Below are 17838 nucleotides of genomic sequence, written 5' to 3'. Positions count from 1 at the left end.
CTTAGACCATTTGTCGATTGGGTTATTTGCATTCTTGGTGTAGAGTTTTTTGAGTTCTTTATAGATTCTGGAGATTAGCGCTCTATCTGAAGTATGATTGGCAAAGATTTTCTCCCACTCTGTAGGCTCTTTCTTTGCATTGTTCATAATTTGTTTTGCTGAGAGAAAGTTTTTTAGTTTGAATTTATCCAAATTAATGAATCTTGCTTTTATTTCTTGTGCTATGGGAGTCCTGTTGAGGAAGTCTGGCCCTAAGCCAACATGTTGAAGATCTGGACCTACTTTTTCTTATATAATCTGCAAGGTCTCTTGTCTGATTCTGAGGTCCTTAATCAATTTTGAGTTGAGTATCATGCATGGTGAGAGATATGGGTTTAGTTTCATTCCGTTGCATATGGATTTTCAATTCTCCCAGCACCATTTGTTGAAGAGGCTATCTTTTCTCCATTGCATATTTTTGGCACCTTTGTCTAGCATGAGAAAATTGTATTTATTCAGGTTTGTGTCTGTGTCCTCTATTCTGTACCATTGATCTACCTGTCTATTTTGGTACCAATACCATGCCATTTTTGTTACTATTGCTTTGTAGTATAGTTGAAGTTCTGGTATTGCGATACCCCCAGCTTCATTTTTCCTGTGAAGGATTGCTTTAGCTATTCTGGGTTTCTTATTTTTCCAGATGAATTTCATGATTGTTTGCTCTATTTCTGTATGTTCTTGGGATTTTAAGTGGAATTGCATTGAATCTGTATAGCACTTTTGGTAGTATGACCATTTTCACAATATTAATTCTGCCTATTCAAGAAAAGGGAGATCTTTCCATCTTCTAAGATTTTCTTCTAATTTCTTTCTTTAGTGTTCTGTAGTTCTCATTGTAGAGGTCTTTCATTGCTTTTGTTAGATTTATTCCCAAGTATTTTATTTTTTTTGAAGCTATTGTGAATGGGGTAGTTTTCCTAATTTTTCTTTCCAATGATTCATCAGTTATGTATAAAAATGCATACAATTTATGAGCATTGATCTTATATCCTGCTACTTTACTGAATTCACTTATGAGTTCTAAAAATTTCTGGTGGAATTTCCTGGTTTCTCTAAGTATATAATCATATCATCAGCAAATAGGGATAGTTTGAGTTATTCTTTTCCTATTTGCATCCCTTTCATATCTTTGGTCTGCCTAATTGCTCTGGCTAGAGTTTCAAAGACAATGTTGAATAGAAGTGGTGAAAGGGGGCATCCCTGCCTTGTTCCAGTTTTTAGGGGAAATGCTTTCAGTTTTACACCATTGAGAATGAATTTAGCCATGGGCTTAGCATAGATAGCATTTACAATGTTAAGGAATTTTCCCACTATCCCTATTCTTTCTAGTGCTTTGAGCATGAAGGGGTGCTGTATTTTATCAAATGGTTTTTCTACATCTATCAAAATAATCATATGATTCTTGACTTTAAGTCTGTTGATTTATTGATTTCCAAATGTTGAACCTTCCTTGCATCCCTGGGATGAAACCCACTTGATTATGGGGCACTATCTTTTTAATGTTTTTGTATGTGATTTGCTAAAATTTTGTTGAGAATTTTTGCGTTGATGTTCATTAAGAATATTTGTCTGAAATTTTCTTTCCTGGAAGTGTCTCTGTCTTGTTTATGTATCAGGGTGATATTGGCTTCAGAGAATGAGTTTGGGAGGGTTCCCTTCTCTTCTATTTCATGGAATACTTTGAGGAGTATTGGATTGAGCTCTTCTTTAAAGGTTTTGTAGAACTCGGCTGAGAACCTATCTGGTCCTGGACTTTTCTTTATTGGTAGGCTTTTGATGACTTCTTCTATTTCATTACTTGAAATTTGTCTATTTAAATTGTGTATGTCCTCCTCATTCATTTCAGGCAATCCACATGTTCTAGAAACCTGTTGATGTCTTCGAAATTTTATATTTTGTTGGAGTAGAGATTTTCAAAATAACTTCTAATTATCTTTTGTTTTTCACTCGTGTCTGTTATGATATTTCCTTGTTCATTCTGAATTTTAGTAATTTGAGTTTTCTTTCTTCTTCTCTTTGTTAGTGTGTCTAAGGGTTTAATGATTTTGTTTATTTTTTCAAAGAACCAACTATTTATTTTGTCAATTTTTTGAATTGTTTCTTTTGTTTCAATTTTGTTGATTTCAGCTCTGATTTTAACTATTTCCTGTCTTCTACTGCTTTTGATGGTGGTCTGTTCTTCTTTTTCTAGGGCTTTGAGCTGTAGTGTTAGGTCATTCATTTGTTGATTATTTCTTCTTTTATTATATGTGCTCGATGAAATAAATTTTCCTCTACGTGCTCCTTTCGTGTCCCAGAGATTTTGAAATTATGTTTCTTTGTTCTCATTTACCTCTAAGATTTTTTTAATTTCCTTCCTGATATCTTATGTTATCCATTCATCATATAATAGCATATTGTTTAATCTCCAGGTGTTGGAATAGTTTCTGTTTTTTACTCTTTCATTTATTTCTAACTTCAATTCATTATGATCTGATAGAATACAAGGTAGTGTCTCTATCTTCTTTTTAACGTTAGCTTTGTGGCATAATATATGGTCTATTTTAGAAAAGGATCCATGTGCTGCTAAGAAGAAAATGTTTTCATTCCTTGTTGGATGGTATATTCTATAAATGTCCATTAAGTCTAAATTATTGATTGTGTTATTGAGATCTATGGTTTCTTTGTTCAATTTTTTTTGGAAAATCTATCCAGTGGTGAGAGAGGCATGTTAAAATCATCTAGTATTATTGTGTTATGGTCTATTTGGTTTCTGAAATTGAGAAGGATTTGTTTGACATACATGGAAGACCCACTGTTTGGGACATAGATATTTATGATTGTTATGTCTTGATGATTTATGCTTCCCTTAAGCAGTATGAAATGTCTTTCTTTATCCCTTCTGACTAACTTTGGCTAGAAGTCCACATTATCTGAAATGAGAATGGATACCCCAGCTTTTTTGCTGAGTCCATGTGCATGGTATGTGTTTCCCCATTCTTTCACGTTTAGTCTATGGGTATCTTTTTCTATGAGGTGAGTCTCTTGCAGGCAACATATTGTTGGATCATTCTTTTTAATCCAATCTGCCAGTCTATGTCTTTTGATTGATGATTTTAGGCCATTAACATTCAGGGATATTATTGAGATATGATTTGTATTCCCAGTCATTTGGCTCATTTTTTTTTGACATGACTTTGTTTCTCCTTTATTTGACAATTCCTTTAGGATAGTTCCTACCTTTGCTGATTTGCATCATTGATTTTTATCTCTTCCTAATGGAATATTTTGCTGAGAATGTTCTGTAATGCTGGCTATCTTTTTGTAAATTCTTTTAGCTTTTGTTTATCATGGAAGAATTTTATCTCATTGTCAAATTTGAAGGTAAGTTTTGCTGGATATAAGGTTTTTGGTTGGCATCCATTTTCTTTCAGGGCTTGAAAAGTGTTCCAGGCCCTTCTAGCTTTTAGGGTCTGGATTGAAGAATCTGCTGATATCCATATTGGTTTCCCCCTGAATGTAATTTGGTTCTTTTTTTCTCACAGCCTTTAAAATTCTGTCTTTATTTTGTATGTTCGGTATTTTCATTATAATGTGCCTTGGTGTGGGTCTGTTGTAATTTTGTGTATTTGGAGTCCTATAAGCCTCTTGTACTTGATTTTCCATTTCAATCTTCATATTTGGGAAATTTTTTGATATTATTTCATTGAATAGATTGTTCATTCCTTTGGTATGTGTCTCTAAGCCTTCTTCAATCCCAATAATTCTTAAATTTGTCCTTATGATTTCCCATAATTCTTGTAGATTCTGTTCATGATTTCTTACCATCTTCTCTGTTTGATCAACTTTCTTTTCAAGATCAAATATTTTGTCTTCAATATCTGAGGTTCTGTCTTCCAGGTGTTCTATCCTATTGGTTATACTTTCTATGGAGTTCTTAATTTGGTTTATTGTTTCCTTCATTTCAAGGATTTCTGTTTGTTTGTTTGTTTTTTCAATATATCTAACTGTTTATTGAAATGATCATTTGCTTCCTGTATTTGCTCTTTTAACTGTTGATTGGTGCAATCATTCAATGCCTGCATTTGCTCTTTCATCTCATCGTTTGCTTCCCTGATCACTTTAATTACATACATTCTGAACTCCCTTTCTGTCATTTCTTCTGCCATGCTGTCAGTGGATTTTATTGATGTAACATCTAGATTTTTGGGGGGCATTTTCTTCCCTAGTTTTCTCATATTGTTCAGGTATCAGTGGATTGCTGAGATATTGCAGATTTCCTCTATCGACTTATAGTGTCCCTGAAGATTTCTAGTATATCCCCTCTTAGCCTTCAGTAGCCTGAAGTCTTGGAGGAAGTGATAATGCAGTGCTCCACATGGAAGCTGCCTCTTTAGGTGTGGTGGCCTTCAGGTGGGGTATATTCCCTGCTAGTGGGCAAAGGTGCCTCCACTTGTTGACCAATGGTCATCCAAAGGGAAACTATTCTGTGGGCTGAGGCAAGGTCTGTTTGGGCCTGTGTCTCTGGTTTTACCATCCTTGTGGAAAAACCTCACCTGGCAGGGAAGACTTACCCATGGGGAGGTCTCGCTGTTTAGTTCTCCTCCTAGAGGTTTCCCTCAATCCACAACTATTACGTGAACTGGGCCTTCCTCTGCAACGTTCCCAGGGGCTTGGACCTACCTCCTGGGCCTGGGAGCCTTGCCCTGCATAGAAGAGTCTCCTTAGGCTTCCCTTCCTGAGAGAATCTGCCCACAGTCCTGGAACCTTCACTCCGCCCCTCAGCTTTTTTCTGTGCGACTCTTCCACCAAGAAGCCGCCTAGGTCCTGGGAGTGTGCTCAGCACCTAATCACCTGGAAGTGACCTGCAGCACGCCTCCTCCTTTGGGCAGCCACCCGAACTCTGGTGCAGTCACTCTGAGTCCCAGCAACCTGCCATGTGCCTCTTCCTCCAGGCAGCCACCTGGTGTTTTGTGCAGTCACTCTGAATCCAAGCAACTCACCATGTGCCTCTTCTTCCGGGCAGCCACCCAGTGTTCCATGGGGTTACTCTGAGTCCAACTGACCCATCACATGCCTCCCCCTCTGGGCAGCCGCCTGGAGTCCCAATGCAGTCACTCCAAGTCCATACAACTCACTGTGTACCTCCTCCTCCCAGCGGCAACCCAGAGCCCCAGTGCAGTCACTCCAAGTCCATGTGATCCACTGCATGCCTCCTCCTCCAGGTAACCACCTGGAGTTCCAGTGCGGTGACTCCAAGTAGTGGCCAGCTGCGCTCCTCTTCCTCCTCCAGGCAGCCACCTGTATTTCCTGTGCGGTCACTCTGAGTGCAAACAAGTCACTGCACACCTCCTCCTCTGGGCAACCAACCAGAGCTCTGGTGGGTTGCTCCCAGTCCAAGCATTGTGCTGAGTGACCCTCCTCTACAATGTTCCTAGTTGTCTGAGTTCACTGCTCCAGCGGGGGAAGGGGTGTCTTGTTGGGCAGCTGTACTTCACAAAGTTCCCTGCATTCTGGGACTAATACCCCATCCTGGACCCCTCCCCAATGGGAGAGACTCACCGGCAACTTTTAGTTGGTCCCAAGTCTCTCAATATCTCCTCCCCCATTTGTTCTTAAAGGGGATTTAATTGTTTAAAATATAAAGTGACAGGAGACCCAAATGAAAGTTGAAACAAAACAGTGTGTTGAGTGTTATTAAAAACTATTACCAATATAAAGTTGTTTTAGTGAAGGAAGTTTTAGTGAGAAAATAAGTGACCTGCAAAAACAAACTTATTTTTCAGTTACTCACAGTTGTTTTAGCTGTTTATTGTAATAAAATTTTTAAATGAATTTGTTTTCCTATGATCTTCAAAAATTATAGCTCCATTTATCTCTAATTTATCTAGAAGAATTTATTTTCACATAATGTGATATTTTTCAGGGGGGTCCAAGGAAAATTTGGAAGGATTTTTGTATAGAAATTTCCTACAAAGCATCAGTTTTTAAAAAAATATCTTCTCAGTTGTAGATGGACACGATACCATTATTTTATTGATTTATTTTTGTGTGGTGCTGAGGATCAAACCCAGGTCCTCATGTGTGCCAAGTGAGCACTCGGCCACTGAGCCAAAACCCCTCCAATAGCATGAACTTTAATTGTAGGGAATTCCCTAAGACATACTTTGCTCAAGGTTGGTTATTAATTTGGTTTCTCCAGTTCAAAGTTACAAAGATGGGGTGGATAAGTGGGGAAAGCATATGGAGCCCTTGAGATAAAATTGGGGAAAGAACCAGAGTTTTCTGAAATGAAGGAAATTAAGAAGCATTGCTTTAGAGAATTATTGACTTTAAAACTTAGATAATGCAAACAGGTATCATAACTTTTATATTGATAATTTATATCTGTAAAGAGAATTATCATTTTTTTTCTTTTTTTGGTACCAGAAATTGAACTCAGGGGTACTGGGGCAGTAAACAACCTCCCCAGCCCTATTTTGTATTTTATTTGGAGATAGGGACTCACTGAGTTGCTAGAGCCTCACCATTGCTGAGACTGACTTTGAACTCTCCATCCTCTTGCTTCAGCCTCCAAGCTGCTAGAATTATAGGTGTGCACCACTGCACCTGGCAATATAATTTTTATCTTTATTTAGCTACATAGAAGGCCTTCTTTTTCAGTCATCTTGTGTATCTAGAATTTATAGATTTCTGTATAGGGACTAGTCTTGAGAACACATTTATTAGTTTATGATAATATCAGGTTCAGTTCTTTGGGAAGGAAAAACCTTAATTTTTGAGTAAACTTTTGAAATTTTTTCTTTTGATTAGTTTTCAAGTAGTAATTACCATAATGGGATTTAATGTAAGAATTGTTATGGCTTCCAGGTTTGGGATATATTATTATGTTTGTTAAAGTTATAATGTTTCAAAGTTTACCAATAATAACTGAAGAAGATTTAAAGAAAAAAAGAAATATGAGTTATCACAGATAAATCTGTGGAGGTAACAGAAAGGGTGGGGGAGGTCAAGGCTACACTTTAACACCACATCACTCTCTTTCAAACCAGCATAGTGACAGCTTCTATCATAAGGGTCATTCTAAGTAATTGGTTAAAAAAAGGAATAACTGTCTCAGGAGTCAATAAATGGAGCATCAGATCAAAAAGAAATCTTGGTGAGTGAAGCCTTTTAGAAGTTACACCAAGATGAAAGTCTTAATGAGATTGGTATTGCAGTTTGTTTTTCTGCTATAAGTTTAAAATTAATTTTGCAGGCTTTTTAAGTTAATATTTACACTGTAGAATTTAGAAGTTATTACTTCTGGTGATTTGAAAGTATTTATATCACCACTCCCACACAGGATGTTTCTAATAAATATTAATCTATAAATCTGCCTAATTCTTTTTGTTTCCAGGATCTTTTGGTTTCTGCTTATTCTCTTCCTGCTGACCCACACAGCAGCCATTTATCCTTTCATTTCTCTCTCCTTTCTGCCCTCATTTCTCTCTGCCTCCATTCCCTGTCTCCCTATTTCCCCACCCCCACACTGAGTGAGGCTTCTTTCACACATTATTTGTTAAAGGACCACTTCAGTTTTTGTTGACATATGTTTCTGCAATTATTTTAAATAAAGTATTTCATTTCTATCATAAGCATCTTTTCTTCCAATTTTTGTTCAGTTTCATCTATTGTAGATTTGTTACAAGAATGGTTCACTCTTTTTTAAGACATTAGTTGATATTTAATATGAAAAGAAATAAGTATCAGTTGTTATTCCTTACAGGTAAAATACAAAATTTAAGTTATAATTAAAGAAACTTTATCTCAAGACATAAAAACACCAGTTTAAAATGTGATGATCTATGAAAGTATTTATTTTTAATGTAAAACTAATGATTTACATTGATGGGATGATGGTGAAAAACTGTATTTCAAGATGTGTTCACTTTAAATCTCCATTAGAATCTTGAGTTGCCTCCCTCTATATCAAGTGAATTAATATGGATGTATTTCTCAGATCTTAAAAGATGTCTTATTTTTATTTTTTTGTATATTAACTCTTTTTTCCATTCTAAATATTAGCTGCAAAATGAACGGGCAAATGATCCAACTCATATACTATTAATGGAAGAAGTATCTACATGGAAGAGTAGAATTTTGAAGAGAAAATCTTTTACAATATGTGGATTTGGGCCGATTCTTTTCATTTGCAAGCTAAAATTTTAGAGAACATAACCCTGATATTTTTTAAAATTATGTATGTACATCTTATTCAAATTATCCCCATATTGCTTTTAATAGCCATCTGTGGTACAATATCACTTCATTCTTTGCCTATACTCCATAGAATTATGATAATATAAAGGAGGAAATTTTTCTTTAGAAAGTGATTTGTCAATTTGAGTTGTAAATATAGTTTATTATATTCTGTTAATTTTGATCAAGCAGTAAATTATACCTAATCATTTAGTTTGAACACACAAGTAAATCACAGTCAAAATAAAAGTTTCATCTAATATTCTTTTAAAGTGTGTTCAATTGTCATAGATAATCTTAGAGACTTTGTAAAGAGTTCATAAGTCAATAGCTTTACTTTAGTCCTTATTTACCCCTTCTATTACTACAAAATAAGGACTTTCTTGCTGCATTTTTTAAGGTATATTTTTAGGATATTATTGATTTTGAAAGCATTTCAGAAAATGCAGAGGACAAAGGTAGGATGTAAAAGTTTTTAATTGTGGATTAAGTACATAGGAAAAATATTCCAAATGTAAAGTACAAAAGCAGAAAATCAGAATAGTGTGAAAAGCACAAAGTACATTAGTATTTTCCATGTAAAGTATTTCAGAAATATGATCAAACATAAGGATAACATTCTGAGGGATACTCTGAAAGTGGAATTTGACATGTATTTTCTCACATCTAAAATAAGATTTTATCATATTCAAAATATTGATATTCAGATTTAAAAAATGAAGTGAATAAAAGAACAGTCCCAATTTAGCAGGCAAAATGGAATTTAAATCTTGCATGCTTAAAGCAGATGCAGTTATTTAAAATTGCTTGAGAATTAAACGTCAAGCAAAGTGAAAGAATTCTTGAAAAAATTCATGATGTGTTCTTTTTTTGTTTTTTATTTATTTTTATTTATTTTTTATTTTTATTTATTTATTTTTTTGTGCTGGGGATTGAACCCAGGGCCTTGTGCTTGTGAGGCAAGTACTCTACCAACTAAGCTATATCCCCAGTCTCTCATGATGTTTTTAAACTCTTTTTTCTGTAACTTTGAAAATGTGGAATGTGTACTGCTCAAAAGTAAACTGAATCATACTGTAAAAAAATATCAGGTGTTTTCTTAGGGAATGGATAGATGGACAGGTCAATATCTGAATGTCTGTGATAAGCCCTCATAAACATTTTATTTACATCATAGGATATTGTCATGAGGAATAAATTCTATTTTACAGAAATTGAGTCTTAGAGACACTGTTGAAGTAAATTGTTGAATTTCACATCACTAAAAATACCAGCTGAGAGTTTGTTCAATATTTCCTGTTTAAATTCAAATCCCATGCTCTTTCCAGCATTCATTCTTTCAATACATACTGACCACTTCCCATGTGCCCCCCATTTTAGGAAATCAGTGATCCCTCCCCATAATGTAGAACTTACATTTCAATAGAAATAAACTACAAAGCATAAGATACCATAAATAGTTTTTATAAAAACTATACAAGGTGAAATAGCAAAGTGCAGGATGAAGGTAGTATGGTAGAGAGTAGTGAGGAATGACCTCACAAACTTCAGGTCTTTTGTGAGAAACAGAAGATTACAGAGCAAGGGCTGGGGTTGTAGCTCAGTGGTGGAGTGCTTGCCTGACGTGTGAGGCATTGGGTTTGATTCTCAGCACCATGTATAAGTAAGTCAATAAATAAATAAAATGAAATAAAGGAACATTGACAAATGAAAATGTTTACAGAGCAAACCATGCAGACATCTGGATAAATCCATTCAGGAACACAAACAGGCAAAAATATCACTGCTATGCTTAAATGCTCCAGAAACTGCAAGGAACCCAAAGGGCTACAAGCAGTGAGTGACTAAAGCAAATACTAACTCAGAAACAAGAGGAGCCTCTTAGCTTTAAATTAAGTGAACTTAAAAACCATTGGCACATTTTGAGAACAGATCTGATGTATATTTTAAAAGCATCTCTCAGACTGCTACTTTAAAACAGGCTAGGTTAGTGTGGAAGCTGTGGGACTCTCTAGGAGGCTGCTACGGTGAGTTAGCAATGAAACCATTGGAATCAGCTGTGCCCAACACAGGCTTTTAAAGAATTGATAGGATTTACTTACCTATAAAAACCAATAGCCTAAGATAACTTTTTTGACTTAAATAACCAGAAGGATAAATTTGCCACGTACTGAGATAAGGAAGATTCTGAGACAAAGGCAGAGGAATTAGAAGGGTGGAGATAGACAAGATCTGAATAAATAGTAGATATATTAGAAATTCAGGAGAGAGAAGCAGAATATAAAAATTAGAAATTTATAACTTCAAAAATATGTCTGAATTAGGTACCAAGGGAGTGATGTAGGCTGAGAACTGAACTCAAGGGCACCGACATTCATAGGATGGGAGACAAGGAGAACTGGGAAATCTGAAGAGTGGCCAAATGATGTTAGAATAAGGCCAACAACCTCAACCTTATGGGCCTACTTCAGCCCAACAGTTGGTTGGCAGCATTAATCACACAGAAATGTAAATTAAAACTCAAGGAGATAAGGTAGTATGGCTATAGAATAAAACTCACACATTGATAGTTAAACTGTAAATTAGTGAAAGCTACCTTGGAAAACTGGTGGTATCCACTAAGTTTTATACATGTTCCTGATGACCCAGCAGTACTACTCCTAAATATATGCCCTATAAAAATGAGTTGCACACATTCACCAAAAAACATGAACAAGAATGTTCATAGCAAGCTTATTGTAACCCAAAATTTCCAATCACCAAAGAATTCTTCAGCAATAGACTGATTAAATAACAACATATATGCAGTGAAATACTGCATAGTGATAAAACAGAGCAAACTGTCTACATATAAAAGCTGGTGAATCTTATTATATATTTTAAAAACCAAAGAAAGTTTTGTACTATATGAATACTCCATCTATATAGGGTCAAAATATATCAATCTTATTCATGGAGGTAGATGTCAAAATAGAGATGTGTTTAAGGTAGATATTAACTAGGATAGAAAGCAAGAAGGCGAGAAATATCCTACATCTCAGTTTTGCTAGGGGTTACTTTGGTATTTGCATAAGAATTCAGCAATACATACAATATCTAAAATTCTAAGACAAAGGGTTTTTTTAAAAAACTGGATGTGTTAACAAAATGAGTTATGGAGAGTAGGAAAAGAGAAATAGGGAGGAGGGAAGAGAAAAGGGGTCTCTAGGGACTTAAGTGGAGTAAATGAAATTCCTGCATGTATGACCAAGTTAAAATAATCCCAACTATTAAGTGCAACTATAATGCACAAATAAAAGCAAAAAATAAAGTAGGATATAAAAAAGTAAAGCTTAAAATACCTGCACAACAAACTAAATTTGAAAACAAGTTTTGTAATGTAGGTCTTATTTTTCTTTTTTATCATTTTATTATAGATGCAATATTGGGGTTCATTTCTACACAATAGAAGCACATAATATAATTTGCTCCAGGTTACTTCTCCTTTCCCACCCCTCCTGCTTCCTTTCCTTAATCTTTACTTATCTTTCCCCTATTATTATTTTTTAATTACTGTAATATGGATGTATGTAAATTTGAAATTTACTATGGTATAGTCATACATGTGTATGGGATAGTTTAATCATTCTCTAAAATATATATATATATATATTATTGAAAAGAAAATACAAAATATGTTTTAAAGAGGAATATAAAGCAATTTAAGATCTATTAGCAAGGATAATAGATAAGGTATTTTGTTTAGGACACTAAGTATACAATTAGAAGAGAATTGATATGAGCAAACTCATAGCATTTTTGATACAAAGCAAGTGCAAGTTATAAAATATGATTAAAGAGTGCATTATAAGAACTTATGAATTTTAATATTAAAAATAGTGAATTCTATAAAACTGATCATATGTATATATGTTTGATTCTCTTTAGATATACGGGACAGCAGAGTGTATTTTGACATATTGTACATACATGGAGTGTAACTTACTCTATTTAGGATTCTATTCTTGTGGTTGTACATGTTGTGGAGTTACCCTGAACATGTATTCATATGCAAGGATAGTAAAGTTATGTCTGATTAATTCTACTGTCTTTTCTATTCCCCTCCATGCTCCCTTCCCTTTATTCCACTTTGTCTAATCCAATGTACTTCTATTCTTCCCCTCTCCACCCTCCCTTGTCGTGGGTTAGCATCCACAAAGCAGAAAGAACATTTAAGGCTTTGGTTTTTTTGGGACTGGTTTATTTCATTTAACATGATATTCTCCAGTTCCTTCCATTTACTGGCAAATATGGTAATTTCATCCTTCTTTATGGCTGAGTAATATTCCATTGTGTGTCTATATAACACATTTCCTTTATCCATTCATCTGTTGATGGGCACCACGGTTACTTCCATAACTTGACTATTGTGAACTGAGCTGCTAAAAACATTGATGTGACTGCATCACTGTTATATACTGATTTTAAGTCCTTTGGGTATAAACTGAGTAGTGGAATAACTGGTTCAAATATTGGTTCCATTCTAAGTTTTCTAAGGAATCCCCACACTGCTTTCCATAGAGGTTGCACCAATTTGCAGTTCCACCAGCAATGTGTGAATGAATCTTTTTTCCCATATCCTTGTCAACATATATTGTTACTTATATTCTTGATAATTGCCATTCTGACAGGAGTTATTTTATATTGTTAATTAATTTTTTTCTAAATAACTTTCCTGAGATTTTTCACCCAATTAGAAGGCAAAATTTATGACTCGATATATTTGTTTTCTAGCTATAACCAAAACCAATTTTAGGATACTTTTTACTACCAAAAGAAGCACCTCACCACTTACTTCTCCCACAAATCTACCACACCATGCCACCCAGCCCTGGGGTACCACTAGTCCACTTTCTGTACAGGTTTGCCTATTCTGTACATTTCATATCAATGAAATCATTGATGTATGATCTTAAATCTTTTAGAAATTATTTAAATTCTCACACAGTGTTCTATAGTTTTCAGAGTATACAGTTCGCTTGTCTTGTTAGGTGTATACCCAAGCATATCTTTCTGTGTTAATTTTTAATTTCATTTCAGTTGATTGATTGCTACTCTATCAAAATAGAATCTCTTTTTCATATATTTATTGATGCCTGTGACACTGCTGAGTTTATTCTTTTAAATAGAGTTTTAGCAATTGTCTTAGAATTTTTCTTGTGCAAGCTCATATTCTCTACAAGTATATTTAAAATTTTACTTATTCTTTTCCAAACTTCATGGTTCTCATTCTATTTTCTTATCCAATTGTCCTTCCCTAGAACCTCCACTACAATACTACATAGAAGTAGCAAGAGAAAACATTTTTATCTTCTACCTGATCTTACAGGGAAAGCATTCAATCTTTCACCATCGAGTATAATACTAGCTGTGGATTTTTCATAAATGTGTTTAATAAGGTTGAGGAAGTTCTCTCTCTTTCTAGTCTTTTGAGTCTTTTTAACAGGAATGAGTGTTTAATTTTGCCATATGCTGTTCTATATCTGTTCACACCATGTAATTTTGTCCTGTTTTCTCTTAATGTGGTGTGTTACTGGTCTTGGATTCCAGGAATAAAGTTCACTTTTCATGTGTTTAATCCATCTGGATATTATTTCTGGATATGATTTCTGGATATCCATCTGGATAATACTTATGGATATGATTTGCTAGTACTGTCAAGCACCTCATAGCAGCATCCCAGTCAATAAGTGACTGCATGCATGAGAATGCTCCCATAAGACTATACTGCCTCATAATGCCTTGAGAGTCTTAGTTTGTGTAAATATACTCTATGTTTGTACAGTGACAAATTGCCCAACAGTGCATCTCTTGGAAATTATCCCTGTCATTAAGCAATGCATAATTATTTTGTTCAGAATTTTTTCTATTGATAGTCATAAAAATATTGGTCTGTAGCTTTCATGTTGTCTTTATCCAGTGTTGATACCTGGGAAATACTTCATAGAATACATTGAGACATGTTCCTTCCTGTTTTGTGGGAAAGTGTGAAGGATGGAAATTAGTTCCTGTTTAAATATTGGAAGACTTTGCTAGACATCTGTGTTTGGGCTTTCTTTGTGATGCTTAAGGTTACTGATCATTGTCTTCACTTTCTATGCCTTTTCAATGCTTGAGTTCTTCTTAAATTAGTTTCAGTAATTTGTGTCTTTGTAGGAGTTTTTTCTATTTCAACTATGAAGGACTAAAGAAGGAAACATTTTAGGAAGACCCTGGAGCTCTTCCAAGGAACAAGGACAGGTGCTGATGGATGGTAAGAGTAGTTTGATTCCTTTCTAAGCTCATTCTGAGCACTTCAGCCTTGACATTGCTGACATAGAATCAAAGACTCATTTACCAGACTGACCATTTTTCAATAAAATGACCATCTCTGTTTCATGGGTGTATAATTATTATTTATTGCTCAGGCATTTTGTAACATTGTCTCTCAGCTTCCACTAATGTATATTTTCTGGAAGTCACAACTGTAAAAATTTTATAATCATATAAAATAGTGAAAATAAAACAAAAAGACATTCTCCTTGTTTGATCACATCAAAATACACCTATGGCAGCTTAGGTTTATATAAAAAGTACCTTTCTAAACATTTCACAACTAATAGATAAATTCTGAGTAGGGATGATGATGTAATATTTTGTTCAAGTCTCTTTTCAAAAAGTACTTTATGGAGTACTCACTTAACTACCATACAAAAGTGCCAGCTCAATAGAGAAGGAAATGCAATTCTTTCTCTTTACTGCATATTTCATTATATCCTGGTGATTTATGTTGTTTGCAGAAGAAATTTAGCTAGAAAGATAAGTGTTTGTGTGAGATGGGAAGGAGTGGGGAGGAAGAGGAACTCAATTCAGTTCTTTAATCATTACTCTGCTGATTGCTTCATGGCCCACATGTGCTTTTTGTTTTACTAGTAGTAAAAAGGATATGAGGTATACAAAGTATATGATTTATAGTATGATATATATAAACTTATAGTAAGAGGTAAGACTGAAGATATATGTTGAGGACATCCAAGAAAGGAAGAAAAGAGGATTGGATTTTGTGTGGTAATTGAAGAAGAATATTCATGATGAACATAATTAGAGATTCACTTTATGGGGATTAACCTGTCATAATTGTACATGGTGAGTTAGAGAGAAGAAATGCTAGAAATAGAAAATACAAAGAGCTATTTGAAAAATAACTTACACAACATATATTTATTATGGAAATACTAATTGTTAAGAGACAAATCCCTCTCTTAGCTTGGACTGCCATAAAAATTACCATAGACTAGGTGGTTTAAACAACAAAAATTTATTTTCACACTCTTCTCGAGATTGGAAGTCCAAGATCAAGGTACCTGGATGATGTGATTTCTGGTGAGGGGGGTCTCTTCCTGGATTATAGATGGCTGCCTTCTATGTGCTATCACATGGCAAAGAGAGAGAGCACATGAGCAAACACACAAGCACTTGCAAGAGCGCATGTGCATGCAAAGGAGTACTCTCTGGTGTCCCCTCTTAAAAGGAGAGTAATCCCATCATTAAAACTTGATCTTCTTGATTTCATCTTATGCACATTACTTTTCAAATTCTTCATCTCAAATTTCATCACATTGTAGTTAGGATTTCAATATATAACATTTGGAGGAACATAGACATTAAATCCATAGCAATCCCAAATATCCATGGTTTAACCTAAAAAAAAAAGTACTGAAGGCCAAAACAGAAGCTCCTAATTAGCAGGAACTTTTGGTTTTATCATTCTACCTTTAAGATAACCATAGAGCTCTCTGTGTTCATTTGGTAACTGGGTAAAAAGAAAGGAAGATCATACATGTGAGGTTTTATAGGCTATGTCTGAAAGTAATTCATTCACAGTAATTCATTCACAAATCCAAGCTAATTCCAAGGGTTACTGGATTATTTATTTTGGTCATAGTAGTCAAGATAAGCTAGGTTATATTATGGTAAAAAGCAACACCAAAATGTTCATTGGCTTCACAAACTGAAGTTGATTCTCACTTCTGGAACATTTCCAAACCAGGTCATCAGGGAAGCTCTAATTATCATATAGTCACTGCTCCACAGTTGGATGGCTATCTTATTTCCAAAACCACTTTCTGGGTTGCTTCATTATCATCTCAAAAGAAGTGATCACCTTCTAATTTGTGCGTAGCTATTGAATTAACTTCAAAGTTGAGTCCAGTTCCTGGGTCATGCATAGATTTATACAAATACAGAGAGTGATATGTTATAATTTCTAATTAGATAGCTTGGTATGTAACTTACTGGTAGAGCACTTGCCTAGCATGGTAGAGATCTTGGGTTTGATCCCCAGTACTGTAAAACAAACAAACAAAATTTAAATTAGGTCTCAGTTCAGCTTCTTTTGATCTAAAGACTTAAAAATTATAGGACAATCTCTCTATATTCCACATACTCAATACACATAATGGAAGAATAGGGACAAGTTAACCCAAATAAATGCTACCATTCAGAAAGAGGAAGAATGGAAACACATAGTCATCACTGGATCATAAAATCTTTCCATGTTATAAAATTTCCCCTCCTTAGGGATAGAGAGCATTCTCTGGTTAGGTCAATTATAGTAATTAGTTCTATGCAAACACTGCAGCAGTGGAAGGAAATTTGAATCCTAAAGCATCTATCCAATAATGACATCTGCCACTCCCCTTTATCTCATTAGCCAATGGAAGTCAAGTGATTTTGCCTAAAGTCAAAATGAGAAGAGCAACAAACCATATGTCTGTAAGAAAACAGGGTGAGATATTTAGTAAATACCACAAATGATAACTATTGCTAACACACTAGGTTTGTGTCCAGGATGGAGATAAAATGGTTTGAAAAGCCATGCATCAGACCACAGCAAAATAATTGTAGTGGCTTAAGATACTAAAACATAAAAAATGAACATAAAATCAGTATGAAAATCCTAAAAGTGAATGGTTAGGAAATCCAGAAAATAAATCAGATCCAAATGAAAGCAGAATCTATTTTCAAACTATCACCTTAGCAATGAAAGCCTTCTTGGTTCTATTCAGTGTAGATACATGGGTGTGTGGGGGTAGACACATGAAGATCAATGACTTTCTGAGAGTGCAATTCTAAACAACATAAAGATAATGAATGCAAATCAGAAATTACTTCCTCTGAACTCAGCATATTTGAGAATGAACTTTAAGAATTTTTAAGTCAGTCAGCTACTAGCATGTGGTCTCCAAATAGCATTCATTCATCGATTCATTGATTCACTGGTACAGCAATTGGTAGGTAATCATGCTATTGCTGCTGAAAAGTTCAATAAGAAAAAAAAATCACAAAATAGCTACTGAATCTTGCAACGAACAAACCATGTCAATAGCAATTTCTGTGCTTTGGGTTGAAGAATGGGTGGAAAATAAGAAAATGAAGACAGTAAGTATAGATAGGGGCCTCAAGGAATAAATTAATCATATTAGGAAATAAATAGTTGTAACTTAATTAAATTTAAACACAATATATCAGAGTAAATGGAAAATTTACAAGTTCAAAATT

At 34.7% G+C, this 17838-nt stretch overlaps 1 pseudogene; it reads left to right on the top strand.

Moving 5' to 3' along the window:
• Nucleotides 1-5345, top strand: part of LOC124973170 (ankyrin repeat, SAM and basic leucine zipper domain-containing protein 1-like) — a 48493-nt pseudogene extending 43148 nt beyond the window's left edge.
• Nucleotides 5346-17838: the final 12493 nt, after the last annotated feature.

The sequence above is a fragment of the Sciurus carolinensis genome, assembly GCF_902686445.1.
Source record: "Sciurus carolinensis chromosome 14 unlocalized genomic scaffold, mSciCar1.2 SUPER_6_x, whole genome shotgun sequence".
NCBI lineage: Eukaryota > Metazoa > Chordata > Mammalia > Rodentia > Sciuridae > Sciurus > Sciurus carolinensis.
Note: the sequence above shows the minus strand (reverse complement) of the source record. Positions and strands in the feature narration are given on the sequence as shown.